The sequence below is a fragment of the Pinus tabuliformis genome, chromosome 7 (assembly GCF_031772625.1).
Source record: "Pinus tabuliformis cultivar Carrire ecotype Pingquan chromosome 7, CPIR1, whole genome shotgun sequence".
Taxonomy (NCBI): Eukaryota; Viridiplantae; Streptophyta; class Pinopsida; order Pinales; family Pinaceae; genus Pinus; species Pinus tabuliformis.
Genome location: NC_142293.1, coordinates 2,081,319,084 through 2,081,344,010, shown reverse-complemented (window position 1 = coordinate 2,081,344,010; position 24,927 = coordinate 2,081,319,084).

Sequence of the window (24,927 nt, the reverse complement as noted above, 5' to 3'; positions counted from 1 at the left end):
TGGTTATAGAGGGTGGCGGGGAACTATCAGGTCCACCTTCAAATGAAATAAGCAGAGCCCAACAAAGAGAGGAGATCAGGTTAACACAACCGGTGGATAAGGTGATGATGCGTGCATAATTACCTCTAAAGAAAAGAACTTGGCAAACCTGTGTGCAATTATCATCGAACTGTACTTTAACCTTGGTTAAAAATGCATTCGCAGCGAGGCCACTACCTTTGCTATCGACCAGGTAGTCTCTTATTGTCCTTCTGGCAACCAGAGCGCTAGAGAAGCCATCGAGTTTGAACCAGAAGGTCAGCACAAGGTTGATTAGTATTTCTGTGAACCTTGGCACTATGAAGGAGGAAATGTTGTATTCTACACTTTCCTTTGCGCCTCCTCTACCTCCACCCAAGTAGCCTTCCAGAGCTTCCGAAGCCATGACTCTGACTCCTCTACCTTCTGCATCTTTAGACCTCAAAGATCTTACCAATAACTCTGTCCAGACATCAGAGCTGCTACCATGCATGGGAATGCAGATGCAAATATGTTGTTCTCCGTTAATCGATTCTGCGGGGATATCATTAAGAATTTCAGATACCACCTTGGACTCACTCTCTCTCAATCTGTACCCTTCATTGGCCTGCTCAAGAGGCAACGGGCCCTCCACACGCAACAGGCCCTCCTCGTTGCAACCATGGCAGCCATTTCTGAGGCAGGTGAGACATGGGAGTAGGCAGAGGGAATCAGAGAGTGGTTTCAGTGTCCCAGGCATCCAACTAGCAAGCCTGATGGTGATGTCTTCCATTGTCCAAAATACAATGCAATTGCACCTGTTCCTCCCGGACTTTCGCATCATCTGCTGCATCTTGTAAACGAAGGAATTGCAGTACGACTGAGTGCACAATGGGGGCATTGGATCTCAGGAATTGCCTCGTCGACCAATTGGGTGGCCCATTTGACAGCATTACAACAGAAGCATTCTCTGTAGCTGCAACTTCTATCGTTTCTTCTTATATTATTTCGCATGTGACCAGCCCATTTCCATGTTTAACACTCTCTATGTTCACGAGTTTGGGACTTGCTAAAATGTCAAGGACATCCCGGGCACCTATCTCTAAATCAAGCCGTCCTCTTATGAGGCTAGTAACGAAAACAGCCAAGTTGCCTACGCATGTAATCCCCAGTGTAGGAAAAGAATTAAGAGATCCAGTTACACCTTCACTTATCTCCAATTGTGCAATAACAAAACTTGAGAACCATCCCAAACAACACACCAACTGTATGAGTAACAATCGCATGAAGCCTCGGCTTCCTTGCCCAGTCTTGAATAAACCCATTTCAAATTACAATCCCAAGGGAACGTCTACCCAACTTGGCATAAACAGAACTCTAATTTCTCCTACCAATGTCTATCGTGTGTCTTCAAACATTTACATAAAAATCTTGTGCTTCCAGATATTTATGCGATAAATTATCACGTCTCATATCATTAGTAAAGTTCCAAACATCATATCATTTGGACACTCCTACCAACAAAGTTTCCAACATCTAATTCCATTCCCATTCCCATTCCCATTCCTTTACCTCTCACTTTTTCTTTTCTGATTTCAATTTGAAGTTACATGTGTTTTGCATCTCTGAATTTTGTCTAAACCGTCTTTCACCCCACCTTAAAAGATTCCCAACATATAATAATACCAATGCAAATAAACTTCCTTCACCTTTCATTTTTTTTTTTCCGGTTTCAATTTTAAAAAAGATGTTTAGCATCTCCTTATTTTCTCTAAACCGTCTTTGACGCAAACTTGAAGTTTCCCCACATTTAATTATTCCAATGCTTGAGTTTCACTTTAAATTTTTTTTGGGCCCGACTACATGGAACGTTATAATTCCAATGCTTGACTTTCATATTCCAATGCTTGAGTTTCACTTTAAATTTCTTTTTTGGGCCCGAGCACATGGAACTTCATAATTCCCATGCTTGAGTTTCGCTTTAATTTTTTCCCCCGAGTACATGGAAATTTAAGTTTCCAATGTTTGTTTTATAAACTCGGTTAGATTAAATCTAAACTTGTAATGTAAATAAAAGATGTAAATATATCTGTTTTTAAGGATTTATAAATAATAAGAATATATATACATATATATAAAGAGCTGGATTTCTAATATTATTTCAATATAAACATATGTTCTGAAAGAAAATATATATATTCAAAATTATATATCTAAATATAATTATGTATAAAAAGTTAATTTTAACATTACTATTATGAATATAAAATATATAATTACTATTATCTAGTTTTAAACTGTGAAATATATAATTAAAATAGATTAGAATTTATAATCAAACATTTATTTTCATGAATATTAAATATTAAAAAAAAATTAAATCTATTTTATTTAATATATATCAAAACTAATATATAATATATTTACTTAATTTTAATAATTTTTTTTCTTTGAGACTTATTATATATTGTATTAAAATTTAATTATGAAATTATTTAAAACATAATTTTTATATGTATATTTTTGTGTAGTTTTAGGGGTGATAAGAATATAGTAAACTACTTATACATTTGCATCAAATTGTTAAAACTGTTTTGTATATATATAATTTGAAATTTTGTATCAATAAAGTAGTTAGATTTTAATTTTATTTTTGGTAATTAAAAGGGGTTCATTTCATTAAAAACTGAATAGGATATACAAGATGGTTTGTCCTTGATGGCCATTAGGAAAACCAGACTAGTGGTATAACTAAAGATTTTTTAGTATCAAGAACTTAATTTTGTTTTGGGAATTCAAAGTTACAACATAGAAACTATGAGGCTATTGGCTTGCTAGAACTAACATACTCAAAATACTAGAAAAACAAAAGTAAAAAACAATCGAGTGAATAAAGTTCATCAATCACTTCGATAGAATCTGATTCTTTGATAGCAATGGACTCTTTCTTACTGCCTGGTGAGTAGCCTAGATCTAGAGGAAGGCCCAGGGGGCCTTCTATCCTTTGCAGACATTGATCTAGTCCTTGGGCTATGAGTTACAACTCATCTAACATAAAAATTATTTCTATTCAAGCCTCATTTCTTTCCAAAAGGACTCCCATGAGAAACAATTAGGTGCCTATACATATCAATCATGTACATATATTGATTGAGTCTTCCCTCGTGTGCCCAACATCCAAATTCTAGTCGGAAAAGTCACCTACATTTTTCCACATTTGAAAAACATTCACATTCCACTATTATTCCTCATTCTATCTCAACATTTTCTTCTTGGATTTGAGGTGGGGTGTGATCTCTATAGCACCTCTATGAGATATGAATTTGATCTCAAGAACCCATCATTTAGTAGTAGGTCATTCCTCCATGATACCTAGCTCGTTGTTGAGGCATAATTACCTGTAGAAAAAATGCCAAGTTTGAAACTAAACCGAGGTAGGGTAGGGGTGGGCTAGTGAAGTGACCTGGAGAGACATGGATTGAATATAGGGTGGGGTTGAGGAGATGTGTGAATTTGGATGAGCGAGAAGCAGACCTAGTAGAAAAAAAATAGGTAATATCTAAGACTAGCCTTCACAACCTAGCATGTGTCGAGCTCACAACGAAGGCATAGAACAGGAAGTGCAGAGTGGAAGTTGAGCAATGGAGGGAGACAAACAAGGAGCCAAATTCTTAACCATAGATGAAAATGCTGAGACTAACTTGAAAACTAGAGTGGATCTTGGTTCTAAATATAAACAATGAAGTATCAAAGTGTAGCATACCTCAAACAGACAAGTAAAACCATTACTTTACCACACACTATATCGTCCTAATTTTCACATAGAAAGCATTCATAATTTTCATAAAGATTAATATGTCGTGGAATTCAAAAGCATGGTTAACATAATGTGAGAGTAAGATCACACACCAATTTGTTTGTTTTGGATGTAATGTTTGATTCGTTAATAACCATATCATTTTGGTTTGACTATTGGGCAAATATTTATATTGTAACTACATTAGTATTTTGGGTTTTGAATAGCCAACTACCTAATATAGAGTGAAACCCTAGTTAGTTTATGGTATCAGAAATGTCATACCCCCACCCAAAGTTTCGAGAAGATACCCCGTCACATGCCACTTAGCTCACATCCATGCCATTGATAAAAGTGTATTGAACTGCGGTTTGAAATGCTTAGGGTTCAATGGAGGGTCCAAATTAGAAGCAGTGGTTACAGGGTAACCACCTACCCTCTCTTCCTTCGTGAGCTTGTCATTCTAACATTTTCCTTAGCTGCATCAAGCTCTACAACTCCAAAGAATGTTGCCATGGAAACACTTAGATGTTACCTTCACTTTAATCAGCCAGGTATGTGGTTACAATGTTAATTTTTTCTTTGGCATAATATTCTTTTGACTCTTCTTCTCGCCTAACTAATTTATCTACTACATTCTATGATGTGGAGCTAGGGTATCAGGAAAACCTCTCGAAGGCTCAGGTCTCTTGTCTCTGTCAACACTTAGTTTCAAGGGTTCTAGAAGGTAAACATCTTGGCATAATGCTTTTTTGTAGTTTTTTAGAATTTCAACACGGATTGCTCACAGGTTCCTTTTCTTTATTTTTTTTTTCCAAAAAGGTCACGTGGATGATGGAGAAACATTTCTTCAAGTAACCGCTTATGGATATCTTATCTTGTTTTTGTTTTTCACTGGTTTTGGTTCCAACCTACCAATTTTAGTTCTCTGGCACTTTGTAGGTAGTGAAGAAGATTCTTACCCTTCCTTTAAAGAAATCAGTCTTCACCCTACATCTTCCTATTGAAACTAATTCCAATTTTATTATTCTTCCTTTTTTTTAGATGTCGACATTGATTGGTTATTTTAATGAGTAAAACTCCATTCTCACACCTGGTGCGAACTACAGTTTTGACAATCTAGCCTTAGAGTTTTATAAATGTAGAATGTATTACATTTTCTTCAATACCAATGAAAGTTTTACATACTCTCTAGCACATCGGTATTTTTGTGACCCTTCACAGTTGTGTAATTTGTTATTGCTTATTGTTAATTTTGGACATAATATCACATGATAGTCCTATTACCATTTATTACAATTTCTCTTGGACATTTATTTAGGGCAATGTATTTAAGGACTGGTTGCATTTTGTTAATATCAATGATACAACAGTGCTTTCCTTTTTGGTTAAATAATTTATTTAGAATTTAAGTTATATCTTCCATTGTTTACTATAGCATAGTTTGTGTATTTTCGTGGTTTACCAATGAATATAGTGACCTTGTTACCTGTGTTTTATTCTACCAAATTTTATATGTCAAAGAGACATTTTCTAGACTGATGGACTGATTCCTCCGTTGCTAGGAATCAGCTTGGCCTCGGAATCTAACCCGCCATTATGTCAGGTTGAATGTGATACACGGATATGAACCCTAGTTAACAGGCAAAGTTTTCTCCTTTTTATTTTCTTTGGTGATTGCATTGTTTCCTTTATTATATATCCATATTGTTCCATCCTTGAGGACTAAACTTGGTAGTTGATAGAGTCAGCTACCTATATTCTAAGCCTAACTCCATTCATCGATGTCCAAAACCTATACATGCAGCCAGATGTATAACATGTTATAACATATTACTAAAATAATTTGTCTATAATCTGTACACAAAGATAGTTATACAACACATGACATCATGTTGCTAAAATTATTAGTCTATAACCTGTACACACAGACAATTATATAATGCTTTGCATCATGTTTCTAAATTTCTAATTCTACTGGTCATTCATATTTAAGAATAGCATATTCAACAACAACATAGTTACTCCACACAATATCAAGCTTGATTTAACAGGTAACTCACATTCCATGTTTCACACAATTAATTCACTATAATACTTATATGTTTTCTATTGTATTTTGTGTGTGAACCACAAAATCCTATGGGAAGAAAACGCTCCTCCCAACTAATGAGTTCACTCCTCAACTCTGTATTCGCCACGAGCTTATTCCAATCCGAGGATAGTTTATTTTGAAAAGTAACAAGTAATTATTTTTCCTTATGACTCTCTAGCCACAGCAAAACTTAGCCAAGGTTTAAAAGTTGAGTATTTCCAAACTCATATAGACTCCACTAGCTAATAATCTCGAGAGTCAAAAGGTAACAATAATTAGCACAAACTTTATAATATTTCCCCTGTTCTCTGCCTTAGGTACCTCTACCCTCCTGGACTTTTTTAAGAATTTTATATTTCCAAGGAAATGTTTGGGCAAGTAACCGCTAGACCCATAACTGCTCAACTACGTGGGATGTGGGTCATTCTAGCATTTCTTCTTTTTGTAGGAGTTGTCGTTATTTGCCACCATTGTATCCTAGCGACGAAATCTCGTTCCATGTATAGAAGTGTATAGGACCATTCTCCAGAACTTTCGGGTATATCAGAGGCACTCCATGCATGGTAAGTATATGGGAATGATCTCATCAAACGGTTACGCATTATACATCACTACTATAGACTACACTCCCACGTACAATCGCGTATATTTTGGGAGTCCCCAATAGGTTTCTATCCATCCATATGTAATTGAGTACATTGCATGGTATACCGTGATACACTTAACACAACATTCAAGGAAATTGGTTTCCATACGTTAAGTCCTTGGTTCGTTAAGGTGTATATTGCAGTTCACTGTTGCTTGGTAAACCTTTATGCCTAGTTACCCCTTTTTTTTTATTTTTGTTAAGTTCAAAAATCAATTAATTGACCGCGGAAAAACATCCTTCCTGTGGAAATACTCCTTAGTAGATGTTCGGTTGAGACTAATGGAAATAGTTCTCAAGTTCAACACCCAGGGAAACCCCTCTAACGGGAATCCTGGTCCTTTTGGAAGTGTTGGTGCTCTTATATGACAACGCTATCCCTTCCTAGGTTTACCATTGGTTTTCTAGTTTGGTTATTTTCGACCCCTATGGTTCCGAATGTCTAAACAAGTGCTCAATAGGGCTCTCCTCCACCTGAACAGTATCAACCTCTAGTTGAGCCTAAAGTTGTCTCTTTTCCTAATTCACCTATTCAGTCTTCTTCCTCTTCTTCCACTTCGTCTGGTGAAATCCTGCAAGCTAGCAACCAGGTGGATAAGAAGAATAATAAAAGGAATATGTTGACAGTGTTGGACCTGCCAACATGTAAGGGTATCTCCTGGTAAGAAGTCCCAATCAGACCTCAGACCATTTGGTGTAGGAGTCCCAGTAGTGGGTCGTATAGCAATGCCTTGACCGTGATTTCACACAGAGACAAGTAAGATAACTTTGTTGGTAGGAAGGGTGTGACAGCTACAGTGAGTCAAGGAAGGTGCATGAGAGGTTCTAACACATGGGGGTTGAGATGAATGCGCCCCTTGGAAACCTGTAATAGTACATAGCTTGGAAGGGAACACACGAGCGAAGATGCATCACAATGTGGAAGGAAAGTTAGCAAGCAATCTAAAGTGATGGTGAAATCAACAACACATTTCAGAAAGATTCATACATACTTATACAGAATAGTCCATACACGCATGCGTAAGCAAAAAACTACATATATCATTTAGAGTAAATTAGATAGCATAGAATACAATACAAGATATGCATGAAACGTGTTGGCTCTTGTTATATTAAGAAGTGTAAGTTCCAGTCATACAATACATCCATGTCCAACCACTAGTCCCGATAGCGGAACGTTACAGCCACCACCGCCGCTCCTCCGAAGAGATATACTAGCGTTGCGAAATGGAGAAGCCAAGGCTCGTTACAACATTATCCAAGCTCTCTCCAAGATAGTCTTATCGAAAGCTTGGCTAACCAAAAGCCTTTATAATGAGTTGTGAGGTTCTATTTATAGCAAAGGGTGGGGTGACCCTTAACATTCTCCTTTGTGACAATTCACCTACCCTCATGACTCTTCATCTACTCTTTGACTGTTACATCCAACTATCGACACTTGAGTTACACTTGACATGACGTTACATTACAATGCACATGTGCTGATGTGAGACAAAATGGCTTGAGAAAGCCATGCAAGACATCACTAACACTCGGTCCGTTGTGGTGAGACCAACTCTTTGACATGCTTGTGATGGTGAAGCTGGTGATCTGATGCCAATCTTGGTCATCCATGATGGTGCACATGTGCTCCATGGTGACATCTTGCTTAAGCGAACTCTTGCCTTCGTTGCATCCGGGTGCATTGGTATGGCTCCTCCATCCTACTCATTTGCTAGCATGTGCATGGTCTTTTGGGTGTGGACGAATCGACAACACACTGATGCATAGTGTACATGATGATCCTCTAGCGTGTGCTGGTGGTCATGCGCATCAATTTTCAACTATATGATCAGCTCCAGTTGGACTTGCTTCTTGTCTTCACCTTGGTGAGGGTGCTGAATGGTGGGATCGCAAGCGTGCGAACAATGACATGCATGTTTCTGCATTCCCTTGCATGCGATCAACAATACTTCTCACCATGTCTGCTCCGTGCCAGCTGCTAGGATGGATCTTTAAATTGTATGGGTGTAGTTTCATCCGTGAGTGCATGTTGTGCCCACTACTGTACCTGTTCCTGCTGCAACTCGTTCTCTTGTATGTGTGGTTCATGTTCTTCCTTGAGTTTCTACTTCAGCACATGCGACTCCTTCTTTGTTCCATTCTCTGTCTTCATGCGATCTTCATGTCGTGCCGTCACATCATAGCCCGAGTCTTCAAAGTTTCTTTCATCACCATTAGATCTACTTGAGCTTGCAACTTTGTTCTGCCTTTTGTTGTCAACAACCTTCCTCTTGCATTCGTTGCATTCAGTATGCTGCCTTCAGCTGTTGTTCATGATGCTTCTTGTTGTGATGATGGTGTCATCATATCTTGATGTCCTTGTCTACGAACAACTTGATGTCTCCATGGGTAGGAAAGTCCATATACACTTGATCGACTACATCCCCAAGTGTGCTCTGAATGGTGTCTTCGACTCTGCTCTCCTAGAAACCATTGTACTTATACTGCTGAGAGGCAAATGAAGACCTGTGATACCTGGAGACATGGAAACACTCATGGCAAGTAATTTGTTAGTCGAAAACCAAAATAAACTTGAGAACTGACTTGCAACATACCTATGTGACTGGTCATGAAGGTCGCGCAATTTCAACTGGGAGGTTGGGAGACTGAGTGCCAAAATTGCGCAAGTCACAGTCTACACTGTTGGGAGGCTGACTGACTGCTGGAACTGTGCAATGCATAGTCCAGTCTAGCTGTTGACTACTGGAATTGCACAATGCACTATCTCAATTGGAAATGGTTGCAGGCTCAGTGACTACATTGCACAATTTTCTAGGTTAGCGGTCACTGTCCCTCAGAATTGATCAATGCAAGATTGGAGGATATTAATTGGGAATAAATGTGCATTTATGGAGAGGAAGACAAGGCCTTCCCTCTTAGGATTGCGTAATACTATCTTGGTGAGGTAGAGTCAAGGCCAAGGCTGCCCAAACTCGCTGACGGGCAACTAAAAGCGAATGTAAATGCGAATGCATGGCGATACTAAGTGTAAGCATAAGTGAATGATCATGCATGCAAACATTTAATGATAGATTCAGAAAACGGAACAACATGCATGTGTGTGAGGCGAGTCATTGAATTGATGACCATTCGTGAGAAACAGTTTCATGCATGCGACAACAGTGAGATGTTAACGAAAATTGAAACGGTGCTAGTACAAGATATTATGTATCAAAACCACAACAAGCGCTCACTGAAATAAAGAATACAACGTTCATACGAAGCAAAACACAAAAAGCGCCAGAAATGCAACACAAGACATGGAAAGCGGGCTTACCCCAAAACAACTGATATGAATGTGCTGAAATCTCCTAAATGTGATGTGGGATGTCAAAGATGCAAGGTTGATGTGAGGAATGAGCTCTTCGGCATCTGGATGACGAGTTTTTATAAAATCAAAGTTGTAATGCACATGCCGCAAATCTAGGTAAAGTGACACTTCGTGGGAGGTTTCTTAAATGATCCTTGCATGTAACCTCCAACTGCCAAAAATAGATCCCTACAACAAGGGATGCCTTTGCATGATTCCTTGGGAGAAGCATCCCATGCATGCAATTCTATTTTTCTCGGTCCCGGAGGGAACCGGTCAACTAAGTTTCACATGCAAGAGGCTGCTCAACTGCTAGGAGAAAATGGGCATTTCTAGCTGAGATTTGGGCTAGCTGCTCAGAATATTTGCGCAATTTATGGGCAGAGAAACTAACTGCTACCCAGATTTGTGCAAATTTTGGGCTGAGCAGCCCAACTAGGAAGGATTGCACAATTTTCTAGGTGAAGCTTTCTCAACAAAATTGCCCAATTCTGGGGCCCAGCAAACTACCAATCAGGATTGCGCAATTTTCTAGGTGAAGCTTGGTCAACATAATTGTGCAATTCTAGGGCCCGGCAGACTACCAATCAGGATTGCACAATTTCTAGAGGGAAGGCTAGTTTCCCTCCAGATTTGTGCAAATTATTGAAGGATATGCTCAGCCTATTGGTGGAACAAGTATGGTTGAACATCCTGTGAGGGGAATGCATCAAGGTTTGATTGACAGACTATCTTTCTGCAAGAAAATCATTGAAGCTTATGTACTTGATAAAGCAAGACATGCTACTATGAAAGGTTGGTAGGGGGGCTCCAAAATGAAGCTAAGGCAAAATTTTGGAGGGTGGTTGTAGCCACTACAACACTTAGCGACACACTGGAAGAACTCCAACTCTTTGAATGGACCTTGTTCATGAAAAAAAAGTCTAACACCTACAGAAGTATTGTTCAGTTCTTAGTTCCTCTTGGTTTCCACACTAGCTTGATTGTAAGATGTAGCATCTGCCAAGCTCTTGGTCTATTGACACACATTCCAAGCCAAGGCAACATAATTGTTTCAATTAGGGTTTAGGGGTATGTTGGTGCACAAGCATTATAGTCATCAAAGTCTTGGTTTCATCTTTGGTGTTTCTCCGCTGCCAGTAGGCCTGGACAGTACCTCGACGGAGTCACATAGGAACACAACCATGGCTCCGCTACCAGCGAGCCTGGTTAGTACCCCACTGGAGTTACTTGCATCACCTCTCTGCGCAAGAAGCCTTTCTCTTCTTTTGCCTTATTCATTTTTCATTTTTTTCAAACTTTTTTTTTCACTTTTTTTATTTTTAAACTATTCATAACATGTATTCATTTCAGAGGTAGAAGAGGGATCCAGACTTATTGAGAGCAGAAGAGCTTGTTCCTAAAGAGAATTAGTTTATTATAGCTCTGACATGCTTGTTAAGGTTTTCCCCCTCACCTTACTCTACTTGAAAAAGCTGACAAGTGTTAACCCAAAAACAACCAACTAGACTAGGTGATACTAGTTACCACGCAAGCATGGTGTTTTCACCAAGGTTCACTTCAACTGGCAAGATGACAGATAACCAAGTAGTGATAGTTGTATAAGCCCTCTTTTACTTTACCTAGCTTTCTTCAAGAGTCATACATGGTTTCATGTGAAACTAACCTATGACAAAACAAGCAATCAAATGAAAAACAAAGCAAAGTAGAAGTAGTAGCAAAAGAGAAAGCAAAGCGAGTGAGCAAACAAGCAAGCAGACAAACAAACAAACAAATCAAGTAACCAAAAAAGCATGCAAACAAATAGTCTGAAAGTAAACACTACTCCTTCTCCTAAGCTAACGGTGCATGGGCCTGATTAGATGAAGTGATATTTCCAATGCAGCCACTGGTGCATTGGTTGACCCATGTTGGTGATGGCTTGGTTCACAAACAACACAGTTGTGCGAACCAAAAAACAGGAAAGATGTAATAATGAAGACAAACACACTCCAAATTTAAAAGCATCCACACAAAAAAAATGAGTGAAAGTGCATGGCATGCACTCTAAGGAAATGCCATGGTGTTGATCTACACTGCATGTAGATGTTGAGCATATGCATTCTCTTTCCTGTGATATGCAAGAAGACGTGAGAGAGGTAGACCACTTACATTGTGCATGTGTGCTTGTTGTGTAAGATTCCTCCAATGCATGAACGATGGGATCGTGTAGTCTGAGTGGAGGAAGAAAAATCTGGGTGTTTGGTTGATCTTCAATGCCAGGCAGAGAGTGGTGAGGATCCTTGAGTGTTTCAAAAATTTCCTGAACAAAAGTGAAACCAACCTCAAGACAGCGAGGGCCTGACATAACCATTAGCTCAGGCTAACATGCCTTGACAGTGTGCGGGGTTTTGAATTCATTCAAAGATATATCATCATAGACTAATGTCTTAGACAAATTAACAATGATTGAATCAACATCATGATTGGATGAGGAATTGGAGAGATCATGCCAACCAAGATCAAGAAATTCAGGATGTTTGTCAGCATCCTCGTGATTTGATGAATTCGGCAGAGGGGTAGATGAGAAGCAAAATTTTTCACCCTCTGTGTTTTCATAAATGACTGATCTAGGTGGATGTTGGTGGTCACACACCTATTCCACTTGGACCCCCACAACTGTCTCTTTTAGTTTTTTAGTTTCCGTAATTGTAGCACAATTTACTATTTTTAGCAGTTTTTTGGGTCCTAAACTTCCGGAGCCATTTTGAGGCCCTAAATGATGTTTTTTGGGAAAACTAGGAGCAACATGGGTCCATGGGGGTCCATGGACCCATGTTTCTCTTTCCAAAGTTATAGTTCTCAGATAGAACTTTCTAACGAGAAACTGTGCGAGTCAAACGAAGATCGTATGCCAAAGTTACGACCCCCGGAAGATGATGTACCAATTTACCCAAACGGGGCCCACAATTTGGCATTTCATCTTCTAGGGTTAGGTTTTGGGATGTTAAGGGTCTTCGAGCCTCATTGTAACACAATTCAGAGGCATGTAGCCACCACATCTCTTCTCAGAGATAAGCTACCATCACCCTAGTTGGTTTATTTTCATTGTTTTTTGTAAGCATATTTCAGTATTTTACATTAATGAAATGAAGTATTATTTCTACTGCGTCTCTGTGTTTATGGTTATCTCTGTAATTTGTTGCATTCCTGTTTAAATCTGGATCAGTAGTATCAGAGTGGTTTGCTTTTTCTCTAATTTTCTTTGCATGTCCCCAACGAGGTCGGGATGTAAGGAGTTAGGGCTTAAACTGGTCGAACCTTTGCAAGACCAGCCTTGCAAATACCGACGGCCTCCCATGTTGGATGAAGAGAAAGACGAGGGGGCAGGAGATCCTATAAAAATCTTGCTCGAAGAAACCCTCGAGCGACAAAGGAACGTGATGATGGACAACTTTGTGCAGATCCTTCAGCGGCTACCCAAAGGCGATGCATCAACTTCCAACAGCTACTCTGGAAACACTACACCGTTTAAGGTACAAGTTAATTTTGAAATCCCCATATTCGAGGGTCAGATAGACATAGATGTCGTAGATAAATGGTTAAATCTGCCAGATGGGTATTTTTCTGTTCATGAATTTTCGAGTTAGGAAATGATTATTTTCGCTCTTCTCAAAGCATCCCCCCACGTCAAGGACTGGTGGGAAACCTACTGTGAGTAGAAGGATGAAAGTACGGGCTCGCTATTTTCAGCCACACCCACTTGGAATGCATTCCGAGATGCCATCAAGGAGCAGTACTACCCTGTCAAAAGCTATGAGGACAAATACATAAAGTGGACCACGCTGCAGCAGGGACGAGACCAAGATGTATCGAGGTTCACAAACATTTTTCATACCCTTCGCACACAATTGGGTATCAAATATTCTGAGCTGCATCTGGTACTCAAATACCGCGACTGCCTACACAGATACATCCAAGAAGAGATGGAGTTCTTGAACATCTCCTCGCTCAAGACAACGTACCGATACGCTGTCAAAATCGAGCAAACGTTCATACAGAAGAAGAGAGACTTTGGATCTGCAAATCCAAAGACCAAAGGACAAAGCCAAGGCGCGGTGACCCAAGACAACCCATCGAAACCGCAAGTAAAGAACAACAACACGAAGTTGAAGAAGGACACAGGAAAGTGGTGTGAGTTCCATAAGAGCCCCACTCACAACAAAAGTGAGTGTCATACCAAGCAGTCGCTGGTGGCCGAGCTGAAGGCTTCAGAATCAGATGCGTGTTCCAACCCTGAGTTAGAACCCAACAAGGAGAATGGCAAAGGGAAGCAGATCATTGACGTGGAGCCCAGCACCACTGTTGTCATCGCCAAGATCCAAAAGAATGAGCCTGAAGATCCAGAGGAGGGGGGGTGCCTTTTCCACTCATAGATATGGGTGAAGGGTTCACCGCTGCAATTCTTTGTTGATAGTGGGAGCCAAAAGAACCTCATTTCAGCAAAGGTCATGAAGCAGTTGGGCCTACCAACTACACCACACCCACAACTGTATAGTATCGGGTGGTTTCACGAAGGACAAGATCTCCGAGTCCGCCAGCAATGCCGCCTTCCCTATAGCATCAAGCCCTTGACAGATGAGGTATTGTATGATGTTACACCTCTGGATGTTTGTGATGTACTATTAGGCCAGCCATACTTGTGGAGGCGACATACTGTATATGAGTCAAGGCCTCGCGCTATTATTATTACTTTAGGTAATTCATTATACAAGAGACCGGAGGTAGCCCCACCTACTTCAACCTCTTTGATCACTGCCAAGAAAGGCAGCAAGCTCAACTCCCAGACTAGGAAGTTCATTTTCTGTCTAGTTTTCTCCCAAAGTAAGGGGAAGATCGTCACCACATCCATGACCCCCATGAATGGTTCCTCCACGCAGCAACAGCAGTAGATGGATACGGTCATGAAAGAACACAGGAACAACTTCTCCTCACCCATAGGGGTACCACACAAGTCTTAAGTGGGCAACAAAGTCTGGTTGCATTAACAAAAAGAAAACGCCTTACCAGAACCCATCAGAAGCTCAGACCACTCCGACATGGTCCTTACATCATTACCAAGGCTATGGGAAACAATGCTTTGGAGCACAACATTCCCCCATTCCTTCTCTTACACTGAGTGTTAAATGTGGAAAGCCCTCGACCATGCTTCCCACCATTACTGGACACATCAAAGATTGCAGAACAGCTCACCAGGGACCAAGTTCAGCAGATGGAGGAACTCAACACAATGGTGACCATTGCTTCCTAAGGGGGAAGGAATGATCCAAGTGGATGTTGGTGGCCACCCACCTATCCCACTTGGACCCCCACAACTATCTCTTTCAGTTTTTCAATTTCCGTAATTGTAGCACAATGTACTATTTTTAGCAGTTTTTCGGGTCTTGAACTTTTGAAGCCTTTTTGAGGCCCTAAACGATGTTTTTTTGGAAAACTAGGAGCAACATGGGTCCATGGACCGATGTTGCTTTTCCGCAAGTTGTAGTTCTCAGATAGATCTTTCTAACGAGATATTGTGCACATCAAACAAAGATCGTATGCCAAAGTTACGACCCCGGGAAGTTGATGTACCAATTTACCCAAATGCGGCCCACAGTTTGGAGTTTCATCTTCTAGGGTTAGGTTTTGGGATGTTAAGGGTTTCCATTGTTTCTCAATAATAAATAGGCCTTTGAGCCTCATTGTAACATAGTTCATAGGCATGTAGCTGCCACATCTCTTCTCAGAGATAAGCTACCATCGCCCTAGTTGGTTTATTTCCATTGTTGTTTGTAAGCATATTTCAGTATTTTACATTAATGAAATGAAGCATTATTTCCACTGTATCTCTGTGTTTATGGTTATCTCTGTAATTTGTTAAGTTCTTGTTTAAATCCGGATGAGTGGTATCAGAAGGTTTGCTTTTTCTCTATTTTTCTTTGCATGTCCCTAATGAGGTCGGGATATAAGGAGTTAGGGCTTGAACTGGTCAAACCTTTATAAGACTAGCCTCGAAAATCCCAACAGCCTCCCATGGCAGATGAAAAGAAAGACGAGGGGGCAAGATATCCTATCAAAATCTTGCTCGAAGAAGCCCTCGAGCAACAACGGAATGTGATGATGGAAAACTTTGCCCGGATTCCTTAGCGGCTACCCAGAGGCGACACATCGGCTTCCAACAACTACTCTTGAAATGCCAGGCCCTTTAAGGTACAAGTTAATTTTGAAATACCCATCTTCGAGGGTCAAATAGATGCAGATGTCATAGATAAATGGTTAAATCTACTAGAAGGGTATTTTTCTATTCATGAATTTTTGATTCGGGAAAACATTATTTTCGCTCTTCTCAAAGCAACCCCCCATGTCAAGGACTGGTGGGAAACCTACTGCGAGTAGCAGGATGAAAGTACGAGCTCACTGTTTTCAGCCACACCCACTTGGAATTGATTTTGGGATGCCATCAAGGAGCAGTACTACCCTGTCAAAAGCTATGAGGGCAAATACATAAAGTGGACTAGACTGCAGCAGGGAAGAAACCAAGATGTGCCAAAGTTCACAAACATTTTTCATACCTTTTGCACACAGTTGGGTATCAAGGATTCTGAGTTGCATTTGGTACTCAAATACTGCAGCTCACTATACAAGTACATCCAGGAAGAAATGGAGTTCCTGAACATTTCCTCGCTTGACACAGCATACCGATATGCTGTCAAGATCGAGCAGAAGTTTAAACAAAATAAGCAAGACTTTGGATCTGCGAATCAGAAGACCAAAGGACAAAGACAAGGCGGGGTGATCCAAGACAACCCGTCGAAGCCACAAGAAAATAATAGCACCACGAAGTCGAAGAAGGACACAAGAAAGTGGTGTGAGTTCCATAAGAGCCCCACTCACAACACAAGTGAATGTCGGACCAAGCAATCGCCGGTGGCCGAGTTGAAGGCTTCTGAATCAGATGCATGTTCCGAACCTGGGTCAGAACCTAACAAGGGGAATGGCAAAGGGAAGCAGATCATTGATACAGAGCCCAATGTCACTATTGCCATTGCCAAGATCCAAAAGAATGAGCCCGAAGATCCAGAGGAGGGAGAGCCTCTTTTCCACTCACAGATGTGGGTGAAGAGTTCGCCGCTGCAATTCATTGTAGATAGTGGTAGCCAAAAGAACCTCATTTCAGCAGAGGTCATGAAGCGGTTGGGCCTACCGACTACACCACACTCGCAGCCATACAATATCGGGTGGCTTCATGAAGGATGAGATCTCAAAGTTTGCCAGCAGTGTCGCCTTCCCTACAACATCAAGCCCTTCACAGATGAGGTATTGTGTGATGTTACACCTCTGGATGTTTGTGATGTATTATTAGGCTAGCCATACTTGTGGAGGCGACATGTTGTGTATGAGTCAAGGCCTCGTGCTGTCATTATTTCTTTTTTTAATTCATTATACAGGATACCGGAGGTAGCCCCACCTACCGCAACCTCTTTGATCTCTGCTAAGAAAGGCAGCAAGCTCATCTCACACGCTAGGAAATTTATTTTCTGTCTGGTTCACTCCTAAAGTAAGGGGAATATCGTTGCTACATCCACGACCCCCATGAAGGGTTCCTCCATGCAGCAGCAACAACAAAGGGATACGGTCATGAAAGAACACAAGAACAACTTCTCCTCACCCACAGGGGTGCCACACAAGTTTCAGGTGGGCAAAAAAGTTTGGTTAAATCTGTAGAAAGAACACCTTACAAGAGCCCATCAAAAACTCAGACCACTCTGACATGGTCCTTACAACAGTAGCAAGGTTGTGGGGAACAATGCTTTGGAGCACAGCATTCCTCCATTCCTTCACCTACACAAAGCGTTCAATGTGTACTACCCTCGACAATGCTTCCCACCATTACATGACACATCAAAGATTGTAGAACAACTCACCAGGGACCAAGTTCAGTAGATGGAGGAACTCAACACAATGGGGACCATTGCTTCCTAAGGGGGGAGGAATCATCCAGGTGGATGTTGGTGGCCACCCACCTATCCCATCTAGACCCTCACAACTGTCTCTTTCATCTTTTCAGTTTCCTTAATTGTAGCACAATTTACTATTTTTAGCAGTTTTTTGGGTCCTAAACTTCTGGAGCCGTTTTGAGGCCCTAAACGACGTTTTTTGGGAAATCTGGGAGCAACATTGGTCCAATGACCAATATTGCTCTTCCCAAAGTTGTAGTGCTCGGATAGATCTTTCTAACGAGCTATTGTACGTGTCAAATGGAGATCGTATGCCAAAGTTACAACCTCGAGAAGTTGATGTACCAACTTACCCAAAACGGGGCCCACAATTTAGCGTTTCATCTTCTAGGGTTAGGTTTTGGGATGTTAAGGGTCTTCCATTTTTGGTTGTCACCAACACGCTTGATATCTACATAGATTTGGCTTGCAAGCGTGTTGGTTGTCATGTGGATTGGATGGATTTTCGAAGGAAGACGTTTCCTCTCTGCACTGTGATGACAGACTGACATCTGACGTGTCCTGTGAATGATCGGAAGTAGAAAGATCCGGAAATGAGTTTCCACACGGGAGATCAGCAGTGGAAGAATCACAAGGAATGTTATGATGAAGCAGATGAGTCACGGTTGGAAGGGAGTTATCCTTCACCACGCGTTATTCTTTAGATTCCCGTACACACTCACCATGAATGATGGCGCAGGTTGGTTGCATAACACCAACTCTGTCGACAACTTGATCCTCGTTCACAATAGGTGAGGAGTCCGAAATGGAAGAACACAAGACAATATAATCTGGAGGATCAACAAAACGTGAGGACGGAGGTCGAGGGAACAAATCCACGTGACAATGAACACGCTTGCAAGCCAAATCTGCACAGATATCAAGAGCAGGTGGGGTGGTAGGATGTGACAGTTCAAAAGATATGTGTGCATGACCTCCCACACCACTCTGCAGTGGTGGAGTTGTTCGATGAGGTGAAGGCAGATAGTCACTTGAGACAACAACTATGCCTGCCTATGATTGCGTAGCTCCATAACCGAAGTGTGCTGAGTGGGTTTCGGATATGTGAAGAAGATACTCAAATCTTCCATCAAGAAATTCCCAAAGAATATCATCTTCGAGGAAACGGTATGCAATATTACAAAAGCGCATGTAAAATTGTTCAACGGATTCATCAGGTGCTTTTCGTAAATTCAAAATTTCTTTGTTGAGTGCTTTAGGATCGAAGTGATTGAAAGCATAGTCTATCTCTGTGACTAGATGAGAAAGAGAATGAATATATTTTTTAGGCAGTGTGGCACACCAGTGCATTGGTTTCCCTCGAAGCATGTAGACGAACAATGCGTAGCTCATTTATTCTTCAAAGAATCCATGTTTTTCGCATGAGCCTAGAATGCCAACCACATGCCTAACAAAGGCTACGTGACCTCCACTATAAAATGTTTTATGAGACAAGTTATCTGAGAGATTTTCCGAGATGATGAAATCATTTCCATAAGGCATACACTCCAGAAGAGCACCTCGGTAGTTAGTCATGATAGATATGTAGAGATTCAAAACAGATGTGAGGACTCAACTTGTTATTTGGCCCTACTTCTAGCACCAAAATGTTGATGGTTCTGGACCCGCCAACATGTAAGGGGATCTCCCTGGTAAGAAGCCGCAACTAGACCTCAGACCGTTTGGTTTAGGAGTCCCAGTAGTGGGTTGTATAGCAATACCTTGACCTCGATTTCATACTGAGGTAAGTAAGATAACTCTATTGGTAGCAAGGGTGTGATAGCTGCAGTGAGTCAAGGAAGGTGCATGAGAGGTTCTAACACACGAGGGTTGAGATGAGTGCGCCCCTTCGAAACCTATAATAGTACACAACTTGGAAGGGAACACATGAGCAAAGATGCATCACAACATGGAAGGCAAGTTAGCAAGAAATCCAAAGTGATGGTTAAACCAACAACACCTTTCAAAATGATTCATACATACTTATATAGAATAGTCCATACATGCATGCGTAAGAAAAGCATGCGTAAGAAAACAACTACATATATCTTTTATAGTAAACCAGATACCATAGAATACAATACAACATATGCATGAAACGTGTTGGCTTTTTTTATACTAAGAAGTGTAAGTTCCATTGATACAATATATCCATGTCCAACCACTAGTCTTGATAGCGGAACGTTACAGCCACAACCACCTGCTCCTCGAAAGAGATATACTAGCTCTGTGTAGTGGAGAAGCCAAGGCTTACAACATTGTCCAAGCTCTCTGCAAGATAGTCTTATCGGAATCTTGGCTGACCAAAAGCCTTTATAATGAGTTATGAGGTTATATTTATAGAAAAGGGTGGGGTGACACTTGACATTCCCCTTTGTGACAGTTCATCTACCCTCATGACTCTTCATCTACTCTGTTACTGTTACATCAAACTATCAACACTAGACTTACACTTGACATGACGTCACATTACAATGCACATGTGTGCATGTGAGACAAAATGGCTTAAGCAAGCCATGCAAGAAATCACTGACACTCGGTTCATTGTGGTGATACCAACTCTTTGACATGCTTATGATGGTGAAGGTGGTGAGCTGATGCCAAGCTTGGTCATCCATGATGATGCGCATGCACTCCATGGTGACATCTTGCTGAAGCGAACTCTTGCCTTCATTGCATCCGGGTGCATTGGTATGGCTCCTCCATCCGACTCGTCTTCTAGAATGTGCATGTTCTTTTAGGTGCAGACGAACTGGCAGCACATTGATGCATAGTGTACGTGCTGATTCTTCAGTGTGTGTTGGTGTTCATGGACATCAACTGTCAACTACATGTTCAACTCCAGTTGGACTTGCTTCTTGTCTTTGCCTTGGTGAGTGTGCTGAATAGTGGGATCGCAAGTGTGCGCACAACACCATGCACGTTGCTTCACTCCCTTGTATGCAATCAAAAATATTGCTCACCATGTCTGCTCTATGCCAGCTGCTAGGATGGATCTTTAACTTGTACGGGCATAGTTTCATCCATGAGTGCATGGTTCGCCCACTGTTTTACCTATTCCAGCTGCAACTCATTCTCTTGTTTGTGCAGCTCATGTTCTTCCTTGAGTTGCTGCTTCAGCACGTGCAACTCCTTCTTTGTTCCATTATCTGTCTTTGTGCGATCTTCCTGTCACACCGTCACCTCATAGCCCAAGTCTCCAAAGTTGCTTTCAACACCAGTGGATCTGCTTGAGCTTGCAACTTTGTTCTGCCTCTATGTTTTCAACAACCTTCCTCTTGCGTTCGTTGCATTCGGTATGTTGCCTTCAGCTATTGTTCATGATGTTGCTTGTTGTGATGTTGATGTCATCATATCTTGGTGTCCTTGTCTACGAACAACTTAGTGTCTTCATGGGTTGGCAAGTCCATAGACACTTGTTCGACTGCATCCCCAAGTGTGCTCTAAACAATGTCTTCAACTCTGCTCTCCTGGAAACCATTGTACATGTACTGACTAGCAACATACATGTGTGACTGACCATGAAGGTCACGCAATTTCATCTGGGAGGTCGGGACACTGAGTGCCAAAACTCTGCAAGGCACAGTCTGTGTTGTTGGGAGGTGAACTGACTGCTAGAACTGTGCAATACACAGTCCAGTCTAGCTGCTGACTACTAGAATTGCGCAATGCATAATCTTAGCTGGCAATGGTTGCAGGTTTAACGACTTCATTGCACAATTTTCTGGGTCAGTAGTCACTGTCCCTTAGAATTGCGCGATGCAATACTGGAGGACAGTCACAGGGTAGAAATGTGCATTTCTAGAGAGGAAGACAGAGCCTTCCCTCTCAGGATTGCACAATGCTGTCTTGGTGAGGTAGAGTCCGGGCCAAGGCTACCCAGACTCGCTGACGGGAAACTAAAAGTGAATGTGAATGCAAATGCATGGTGATACTGAGTGTAAGCATAAGTGAATGATCGTGCATGCAAACGGTGAATGATAGATTCAAAAAATGGAACAACATGCATGTGGGTGAGGCGAGTCACTGAATCGATGATCGTTCATGAAAAACAGTTTCATGCATGTGATAGTAGTGAGATGTTAATGAAAACTGAAATGATGCTAGTACAAGCTAGTATGTATCAAAATGACAACAAGCACTCACTGAAATCAAGCAGACAACATTCATATGGAGCGAAACACAAAAAGTGCCAGAAATGTAACACAAGCCATGGAAAGCAGGCTTACCCCAAAAAGGTTGAGGTGAATGTGTTGATAGCTCCTAGATATGATGTGGGATGTTAGAGTTGCAAGGTTGACGTGAGGAATGAGCTCTTCAGCATCTGGTTGATGAGTTTTGATAAAATCGAGGTTGTGAAGCGCATGCCACAAATCTAGGGAAAGTGACACTTGGTGGGAAGTTTTTGAAATGATCCTTGCATGTAACCTCCAACTGCCAAAAATAGATCCCTGCAACAAGAGATGCCTTTGCATGCTGCCTTGGGAGAAGCATTCCATGCATGCAAGTCTGTTTTGCTCGGTCCCGGAGGTAAACTGTCAACTCAGCTGCACATGCAAGAGGCTACTCAACTGCTGGGAGAAAATGTGCATTTTTGGATGGGAGCTAGGCTGGTTAATCAAAAAAATTGTGCAATTTCTAGGCAAATCAGCTGACTGCTGCCCATATTTGTGAAAATTCTGGGCTGAGCAGCCCAGCTAGGAAGGATTGCACAATTTTCTGGGTGAAGCTTGCTTACCATAATTGTGCAATTCTGGGGCCCAACAAGTTGCAAGTCAGGATTGCGCATTTTCTAGAGGGAAGGTCGGTTTCCTTCTAAATTTGTGCGAATTCTTGAAGGAGCTACTCAGCCTACTAGTGGACCAATTTTGGATGAACAGCCTGTGAGGGGAATGCATCAAGGTTTGATTGACAGACTGTCTTTCTGCAAGAAAATCATTGAATCTTGTGTACTTGACAAAGCAAGGCATGCTGCTATGAACGGTTGGTATGGAAGCTCCAAAATGAAGCTAAGGAAAAAATTTGGAGGGTGGTTGTAGCCATTACAATAGAATATTATGAAGAAGAAAAATAAGAAAAGGGCGACCATTTCTACAAATGCAACTGATGTTGTAAAATCTTCCAATCAACCCCTTAAAGTGAAATTCCCTTGCAAGATTTGTAAGGGTAACCACCTTCTTTGAGAATGTCTCGGTATTCCCAAGATATTAGAAGTGTGGTCCACAGGTTCACATCGACCTTTGTCATCAGCCTTTGGAGATCATGTTGGTGATAAAATTTCAACTATTGATAGTAAAGCCCATGGGAAAAAGGGAAAATTCAAATTTCCTTGTAAGTTATGTGAAGGGAATCATCCTATTAAGCTTTATCCTTATATGAATGAATCCTCTAACATGTTCGATAACCTTACCGCTTCCCAACCTTGTCTTTCGACTGGTTATCAGAAGCTTTCCCTTGATCCTCCACTATTTGATCAAGTGATTGATCATAACTCATTTCTGGTCAATCCCACTCTCTCTGAAAGTGAATCCCAAGAGTTCTTTTCCAACCAACCATTGGTCGAAAAAATGGTTGACTCAATTCCTCTTTCAGTTGATCATATCTATCTCGTAGAGAGTGAAGTTCGTACCGATCAAGTTCTTCTGGTTTCTTCAAATTCCAAATAATTAGGAGGAAATCCTCCTTTTCCCATGGTACAAGGGGGCAATCCTCCTATTCCCATGGTATGGGGGGGATCCTCATGTTCCCATAACACAAGAGGGTAGTGCTCCGATTTCGATGGCACCCTCTCCAAGTAGTTAAGTGACTTTCTTTGATTGGAATCGACTGTCAGGATATCGTCTTCCTTTTTATGTGCCCTTTTAGATCACAGTACAAGCTTATAATATACTCGTACCTGGCACAATCATAGATGAAGGCGCATATGTTAGTATTTTTTCCTCAACTACTTGGCAAGATTTAGGTTCTCTACAGCTTGTGCCTGTTAGCCAAAATCTGTTAGATTTTAACAGAGGAACCAGTGAACGCTTAAGGATTCTTTTGAAGTTGCCTACTACTTTTGGAGGAAAAATCATCTATCTCAACGTGATGTTTGTCTAAGGCCCTTTGGATTTTAATTTACTCCTCGACCATGACTATGTTTATGTCAAGGGAGTTCTTGTCTTGTCTCTCTTTCATGTCATATGTTTCTCACATGAAGGCAGAATTGTGGCCATTGATCAACTTTCGTTCGTTGATCCTAATTTGACTCTCGATCACCCCTACCACAAATTAATTATGTGGCCACCTGTTCCATGCATGCGTCTATAGATGATCTAATCAATGATATATTGCATCATGTACTGGGGGCATTGTAGCCTTATCTTTCCATTAGATCCCTTGACATGTATCCCTTCCAAAGCATTGTTCTCCAATCTGATGAAAACCTCTTGGAATCCATGGCCTCTTATGGACCATGATCAAGGTTCCTAGAGCACAGTTCCTTACTTATGTCAAAATCCTTAAAAAATGAATCAAGGTTCTTGGAGAAAAGTTCCTTGTCTTGTGTCAAACTCGTTAAAAAATGAAACAAGGTGTCATGTGCATGGTTCTTTTCTTGTGTCAAGCTCGTTAAAAAATGAAACAAATCCTCTTCCAATTCAAGTCTTTGATTAGATCTCGTAAACTCCCAGTCGAGTCTTTCACTTGATCTCATAAATGAAACTTCATTCCATCCACCTGTTAGTAACCAGTAGTCTACTTAGGTGAATTAAATGGATCTTGTAGGGAATATACCTCGAACTGATTCATTATGATGGGGGCATGCAAACTTATCTCAAGCATAGTTTTTCTTTGTTTCAAGCTTGTGTAAAAATGAACCCAATCTTAAGCATAGCTTGTCTACGTTTCAAGCTTGTGTAAAAATGAAACCAATCTCAAGCATAGTTTGTCCCCGTTTCAATCTTGTGTAAAAAGGAAACCAAAACCAAGCATAGGTTTGTCTCTATTTCAAGATTGTGTAAAAATGAAACCAAATCCAAGCATAGT